The sequence below is a fragment of the Grus americana genome (assembly GCF_028858705.1).
Source record: "Grus americana isolate bGruAme1 chromosome 27 unlocalized genomic scaffold, bGruAme1.mat SUPER_27_unloc_1, whole genome shotgun sequence".
NCBI classification, from domain to species: domain Eukaryota; kingdom Metazoa; phylum Chordata; class Aves; order Gruiformes; family Gruidae; genus Grus; species Grus americana.
In genome coordinates this window covers 686,090-694,232 of record NW_026561291.1, presented here as the reverse complement: position 1 = coordinate 694,232, position 8,143 = coordinate 686,090, and positions in this window count along the sequence as shown.

The window sequence follows — 8,143 nt, the reverse complement described above, 5'->3', positions numbered from 1 at the left end:
GTCACATTTCCTTCTCCTCATTTCTCGTCAGCCTCCCAAGCCACACTTTGTGGTGCTCTTCCTTTTTCCTGCTTTTTTTCTATTATGAAGAAAAGCTCCACCATCTTTGACAGCACCCTTCAAGTAGCTGCAGGTTGTGTGACTGTGGTGCTCTGAGCCTCCGCTTCAGCAGCCTGAAGAAGCTCAGGTCCTTCAGCCTCCCCAGACAGGGCATGTGCTTGAGGCCCCACGTCCTATATTGGCCATCCTCCTCGGGACTCTCTCCATTCCTCCCCACTTGACTACAACAGGAAGCCCCACAGAGGGACACATGGGTCCAGGCTTATTCTTCCCCCCCAGTGCAGGACTGGCCACTTCTCCTTGTAACATTTCAAGAGGTTTCTGTTCTCTAAACCCCAGAGTTTCTCAAGGTCCCCCAGACTGAAGCTCAATATTTGTGTGCAGATGGTCACCGTGATGGTGGTGTCCCTCACAAGGTAACAGCACGGGGAGTTGCAGGGTAATACAAATAGTAGAAGGTGGTGCTACTTTAATGCAATTTCCTTCCAGCGTAGGATTATCCATGGTGACCATCTCAGAAACAGCTTCAAAGCCAGCAAAGCCCGGGCCAGTGAGGAAAGAGTGAACAGAGGTGGGCTGTTAGTGTGGGAGGGTACAAGAAGGATCAAAGGGAAGAGAAGAGGGAGAAAGGAAATAGAAGGTGAAGCAGAACACTAGATCAAGGCTGTTTTGGGGGTACCTGCCATGCAGCTCTGCATCTGAGCAGCAGTGAGTGGTTTGGGACAGGAATGACACAGATGACCTGACCAAACTTAGTCTGACTTTCCTCATGGTCATGGGGAACCTGAGTGCTTTCCTTACCATGGAGAAGGGAAGACCTGTGGTGGAAGGAAATGGACAGTCATTCGTGCTGGGAAGGGACCCTAGGAGGTCTCAAGGCCAATGTGCATCACACAGCAAGGGCAGCTATCAGGTCACACCAGGTTGCTCAGGGGGTTCTTCATGTTGGCTTTGAAATCTTCCAGGGGCTGACACAGCACAACATCACTGGCCAATCTGCTCCAGTGCTTCACTCTCTTCATGGCTAAACAGTTTTTCCTCACACACAAGAGGGAAAGGCCTGGATCTGTCTTGCTGATGACCTCTTGGTAGTGGTATATGGGTCATTTTTAGATCTTCCCAAAGCCCTCTCTTCTCACCATTGGACAACCCCACCTCTCTCAGCCTCTCATACTGGTAAGGTCAACCTTACAAATGCATGCCTGAGAGGTTTAGGGTTCTTCCAATTCTACTGGATTTTATTGGGTTGGCAAGGGACCTCGGGCATGTTGGAATATCATCGCCCTCATGCCATCCCTTCCTGCATGTGTCACTCTCATGTGTCACCCTGTTGCAAGGCACAGCTGTTGCAGGCTGTAAGGAGAGCCTGTTCTGTCTGAAGAAACTGTCATCCACAATGAAACACTGAACTTTGAATGTTTCAGGCCCTAGTGGCAACATGAGACCACTGTGAGGGTCTGGCTCTGTGAGCATACACATACAATGTGCCTGTATAGGTGCCCATTTCACACTAACATATCCTAGCACACAAACAGCCCAATCCTCAGTCACCCTTTCTTCACTGGCCCTGCATTAGCTTCCTTTTTACCCTCATTTGGTATTTTGGAGATGGCTGTCATCTGATGGTGGTTCCTTCCTGGTTCATTAATTCCATTGAACTAGAACCTCTTTCTGTTATCTACAGCATCCTGCAACTCCTCCTGCTGTTACCTTGTGGGAGACACCACCATCAGGGTGAGCCACTTGCACACAAAAATTAAGGGCTGCCTCAAAGGAGTGTCAGTCCAGTGGGACCTTGTGAAACTCTGGGGCTTGGCCTGGGTTTGAGGAGGAGAAGGAGAAGTGGGCAGTCCTGCATCAGGAGGAAGAACAGCCCTATAGACCAGGGCTAGCTGTGACCTGACTGGCTGAGCTGTGATCCTGAGAAAATCCTGGGTCCTGCAGTGGCCCCCCACACACAGGTGTGTCCCAGGGTGTGGCTCCCCGTTTTGGAGGAGCAGGGAGGAACTGGAGAGTGCCCAGAAGAGGTCTGCCAAGGTGGGGTGCAGGGCACATGCCCTGTGTGTGGAAGCTGAGGGACATGGGCTTCTTCAGCCCTTTGGCCCAGTGGTGGAGAGGCTCCGGGAAGTACAGGAGTAGCCATAGAGTGGTTGAAGTGTGGTTCCAGAGCTGGAGGAGCTTTTCTTCATAGTGGGAGACAGCATGGGAAAGAAATCATACCAGAGATGGAGGCTTGGGATGCTTAAAGTGGACACAAGGAGAAAGAAATGTCCCTCCGAGGGCAGCGCTGTGGTATAATCAGACCCCCCGAGGGAGCCTGGCTCAGTCCATGGCTTTGTGTTTCAAGGCATACCTCGCAGGGATGGAGAGATAGCAGTCAGGGGAATGAGTTGCTCAGGTCAGAGCAGGGTGGAGAAGCAGAGTGGATGTCTGCAGCATGCAGGGAACTAGGGACAGGTGTGGGACACTGTAGGACAGCCTGTGGTGGAGACAATCTAGGGCTGTGCAAAGCTGAAACCCTCCAACAGATCTGAGGTCTTTGCCTCCTCGGCCATGGCTGTTGTCTCTGCCACTGATGCCAGTGAGGAAACACCTTACCCTTAGGGCACTCGGGCCTCATGGCCTCCTCATCCCCACCCAGGAGCCTGGCAGATGTCATTCCACAGCCTTGCCCTTGGCATTGCACATCCCCACATCCCACTGCCCCAGGAAGAGCCCTGTGACATGTGTGTGAGGGACAGGATCTCCCTTTTCCAGGGGCTGGGGGGGTCAGGGCTTGTCCATTTGGCTGGATGCAAAGATTCCAGATAGCCTCAGCATCAGAGCCACCTTTACATTGTCTTGGCCTTCCTGCCATTCCTGCTTCCAGTTCTCTGCTCTAACGAGCCCCGGGGGAAGCTTTGTTGGTAATGGTTCTCAGGGGGATGCATTAACACTCTGAGAAACTTTGGAGATGGTGTCTGAGTTTGACTTCTTCAGGTGCTGCTCCATGCCTGAGGTTCATGGACTCATCCCCAAATCCACCAGAGGGGTCATTAACATGCCGCCTTGGGCTGGGCCTCTGCTGCTGAGCTGCTCCAGGCTCCTGGGACAGAGGGAGCTCATGGCAAGTGGGCTGTGCTGCAGAGGGACATCTCTGGCCAGGAGCAGCTCCTCTGCAAAGCGCAGCAGATGTGACACATCGAGGGTTACTCAGCCTCAGAGCCACCTTAACATTGCCTTTGCCTACCTGTCATCACTGCCTCTAGTCTTCTGCTCTAACCAGCCCCCAGGGTGGCTTTGTCAGTGATGGATCCCAGTGGGACCCATTAACACTCCCTGAAACTGTAGGAGTTGCTTCTGACAGTGACTTCTTCAGTGGTTTCCTCAGGCTTCTCTCAGTGTCTTAGTTCCTGGTCTCAGCATCAAATACACCAGGGAGCTCATTAAAATGCACCAAGCCATGTCTCCTCCTGTTATTTTCTGCAAGTCTTCAAGTCTTACACAACTAATTGGAGAGGTCTCCAGGGTGTATGTGAAGTCAAAGATTTCAAAGAATTCAGTGAGCCCTAAAAAAAGGAGTATTTTTGATTTTTAAGAGCTTGGGTTTGGTTAGGGTTTTTTTGTTGGGTTTTTGGGGATTTGTTTGTTTGTTTGTTTGTTTTTAATTTACAGAAGAAGTTATAGTAGCATTCTCCAGTCCATATTGGGCAAGGGGGTCTCCTAATGAAGTCAGGATGGGTAGGAAGAGCTCCTCATTGAGGACAGGCACTGCATGGACAACCTTCCTCATCACCTCCCCAGCCCTGCCATCTCAGTCATGGGCCACCTGGGACTTGCATCACTTCTCCTCACATCACACTTCTCACCCAAGTCTGCAGCTGGAGGTTACAGCTCCTTTGCACCAACTCCCACCTGCTTTCCTTAGGGACCTGGCTGCACACAGGCACAGCCGCGTTGCTCTGCATGGCAAACACACAGAAGGAAAGCAGGGTGAAGTTTCATAAACAATAACCCATGCTCCTCAACTTCATGCCAAGCCCAAGCTGCCTCCAATGAGGTTCACCATCCACAGGGAACAGCCTCACCAGAAATGTTTGAGAGAGAGAGAGATCAGACAGGATAGCTATAACCCCAGTGAAGGAGTTGGCTGAAGAGATAATTAGGCTGCTGAAAGTGGAGTCCATGCGACCTGGGAATGCACCAGAAAGAGAAACTCCTTGCTGTTCATGAACACCAGGAATGCATTTAATAGTCATGGGTGGCATTCAGCTTCCCTGATTCATAAAAATTCCATGTAGGAGCTTCAGGGTCCAGACCATGGCCTTTGAGGTGGATAAGGGAGGATGCCATGAGCTTTAGGTGTAATGTAGAGCTGAGGCAGTGCCTCCCAGCCTACCAGGCTGGAGGAGATGTTTGTCTTAGTTGTCTTTGCTGGTCACAGGAGGATTTGTACCCCATAAACATCTGTTCTCTCATCTGCTGATAAGATATTGGACAAGAGATTTAAGGATGATAAGATCATTGAGTTTCAGAGTAGATGTTGAGAAGTCTATAGAAAAACTCTGTAATCCAAGACAGGTCAGGTAAATGGTCAGACCTGGTTCCACAGGTCTTTGTCTACCTGGGTCTTGAAAACCTGCAAGGACAAAGGACTTTACAATCTCTCACGGTGATCAATGCTTGTTCCAATGCTTGGCTAGCCTCATGGTGAAAAAGGTGAGATCCCCCTTGCTTTGAGGTGTCTCTCAGCCATCCCTTCTCCAGGCTGAAGGAGCCCAGCTTCATCAGCCTTTCCTCACAGAGACACTGATCCAGCCCCCTGACCATCTCAAGGCCCTTCACTAAACCCACTCCAGCTGGGCAACACCTTTCCATTCTTGGGGTTCCCAAAAGTGGACACGGCATTCTCGATGTGAACTAGAAGCTTTCCACATAGAGAGGGTAAATCCCTACCCTCCATCTCCTGGCCATGCTGCTGGTCACACAGCCCAGGGCACTGCTGTCCTCCCTTGCTGCCAGGGCACACGGCTGCCTCCTGTCCAGCTGCCTGCCCACCAAGACCTTTCCCACAGAGCTGCTCCCCAGCCAGGCAGCCCCCAGCCTGTGCCATTGCCAGCGTGAGTCCCCTGCAGGGGCAGAACCTGGCACTTGTCCTTGGGGGGTTTCATGAGGTTCCTCTCAATACCTGCTCTCCTCCTCCTTGAGCCCTTTCACTGAGCAGAGGCCTGGCAGAACTTTTGAGCACAGTCTAAGGCAAGGAAGGTGTTGAGTCACTCCGCCCCGCCTGTGTCTGCTGTTACGACCCCCCTCATCATTCAGCAGCATGTTCCTTGTTCAGCCTTTTACTTCAAACACAGTGGCTGAAGCTCTTCATTTTGCTCTTGATGGTGCCTGCAGCCCCCATCAGCTCCAGCTGAGCTCTGGCTTTCCTAAACACATGCCCGCACGCTCAGGTCATCTTTCTAAATTTTTCCTTCATAGCCTGTCCCGGCTTCCACCTCCTCATCGTTGTGTTGTGGCTCCCATCCGTGACCCATCCCTGCCCCTGTGCAGCCCCACTGCCCCACACATGCCCCCAGGGCCCCCATCATCAGACACTGCACAGGACAGGGTGTGTTTGGGGCGGGGACGCGTCCTCCACCACAAGTGCCCATGCCAGACCTCAGTGTCCATCCTCAGCAGCCCTCCTTCTTCTGCAGCCAAGCAGTGCCCAGCCCCAGCCAAGCCCCAGCTATGTCCCATGCACGGGTTCCCAGGCAGCCCTGCTCGGGGCTCTGCCAAGGTCTGGGCAAGGCAGGAGGCTGGGGCAGGGCTGGCTGTTTCCCCAACACAGGCACCAAGACCAGCAGCAGGAAGGAGATGGCCACAGAGCCCAACCACCAAGAACTGGGGGAGCGACCAGGGCTGGAAATGGCTGATGGGAGAGGCTGGGGGGTGATGAATGCCCTGGGGCACCTTCTCGCTCTCTCCATGCCACCAAGAGTCCCGGCCAGGGGACAGAGCAGCCTGCTGCGAGTGGGTGCCTGCAGAAAGAGGTTTCTCTTTCTCATTGATTCCTCCTTTCAGGCACAGAAATGCTCCTTTGATCTCCTCCAGAGTCATCCCTGCTCTGCAGAGAGCCTTTTCCCAGGTGAGCGTGTCTGTGCTGGCCTGGCCGGCCGTTCCTGGTTCCCTCCCCATGCTCCCTGCAGGGCCCCAAGCTGGTGGGGCTGCTCTGCAGAGCGAGGGGGCTGTGGTGCCCCGGGGCCATGGGGTGACCCTGCACTGGCCATGCTGGTCAGGGTGGGAAGCAGAGCCAGCCAGAGGGGATCACAGCTGCTGAACCCCTTTCCATCTTCCCTGATGGCTCAGAAGACAAGGACAGCGCTTGGCAGGACCATGGTGTGTCTCCAGTGGCACAAAGGGCAAAGGAGGGCTGCACTAGGTCCAGCCCACAGGGTTTCCATGATGGTGTGATGAACCACTGTCTAGACTTATGTCCCTTTGCCTTCTGGCTCCTCACAGCCTCTCCTGCCATTGCAGAGCCCTCGTTAGCCCATGGTCTCCTCAGGTTTGCCTTCTCCTCTGGGACACTCCTCCTTGGATTGTCACTCATTTTATGAGGTGCCACTCACTGCCACCTCAGACTCACACACTGTCCCTGGAGATCTCCTCACTTCTCCTGGCAGCTCTGCATTCTTCTCCAGACTGACATCTGCCATCAGCCCCACTGCAGGTCGGACAGCACCAGGCAGATAAGCCAAAGACCAGTTGCTGTCTGAATGGACATGTGCAACCAAGAAGGAAGGTCTTCATCCAGCCCTTGCTCCCTAACAGATCCCCCTGGGACTCTGAGCTTGTCCCCCTGAATCCATCAAGAACCCCAAAGAGCAAAAGTCCTTTGGAGGGAGCAGCTTCTTGGGTGTATTCCTGACAGCAGCTTTGGAAGGGGTGTCCAGCCTTCTGGCCGTGCCCTGAGGAGCCCTTCTGGTTATGGTGGTGCTAGCAGAGAGGCCAGCTCTGGCACGCTGCTCCACATGGCCTGCTCCTGCCTTCAGGCACAGGGATGCCACTGTAGAGACAGCAGGACTGTCACAAGTTACACGAGACCTTGGGGGTAACAGCAATGCCAGGACACAGCAGGACAGTGTGGAAGGGAGGAGAGAGCAGCCCTGTCCAGGCCGTGTCCTGCTGCTGGCCTTGGCCATGGCTCCAGGGCAGCAGCAGCCCCGACGTGAAGGCAGCAGAGAGGGAGTGCCCGCTGAGGCAGCGAGGGGCAGCCCCAAGGGCAACCCAGGCTGCTGCTCCATGGGGCAGCTGGGCATTTGGCTCCTGAACCCTCCTGCATGCTGGGGCTGCTCCCCCAGCTCCAGAGGAGATGTGCACAGATGGGAGCTGAGAGAATTAACTTCCCACTGCTTTCTCCATGGAGTTTATCTAAACAGGCAGCCTGGACCCATATGTACATGAGGTATATTGGTTAAGAAAAAAAACAAGTAGCAGGCTAAGAATAATAATATCGCACGTATAAAACAAACAAACAAAAATTAAAAAACAAAACAAAACAACAAACAAAGCCCTACAAAACTCAAATAGAGACAAATAAAAAGACAAGTTAGTCCTGGATTTTCTTGAGATACAGTGGGAACCCTAGTGGGATCATTGGTGCCTTATTAATCACAAATAAATCAAATTCAAATAGTTTCCACAGGGCATCTATGATTTCCTCGTTCCTCATGCTGTAGATGAGGGGGTTCACTGCTGGAGGCACCACCGAGTACAAAACTGCCACCACCAGGTCCAGGGATGGGGAGGAGATGGAGGGGGGCTTCAGGTGAGCAAACATGGCAGTGCTGACAAGCAGGGAGACAACAGCCAGGTGAGGGAGGCACGTGGAAAAGGCTTTGTGCCGTCCCTGCTCAGAGGGGATCCTCAGCACAGCCCTGAAGATGTGCACATAGGACAGCACAATGAAAATGAAACACCCAAATGCTACTAAAAGACTAACTGTAAGAAGCCCAACTTCCCTGAGGTACTCAGAGTCTGAGCAGGAGAGCTTGAGGATCTGGGGGATTTCACAGAAGAACTGGTCCAGGGCATTGCCCTGGCAGAGTGGTATAGA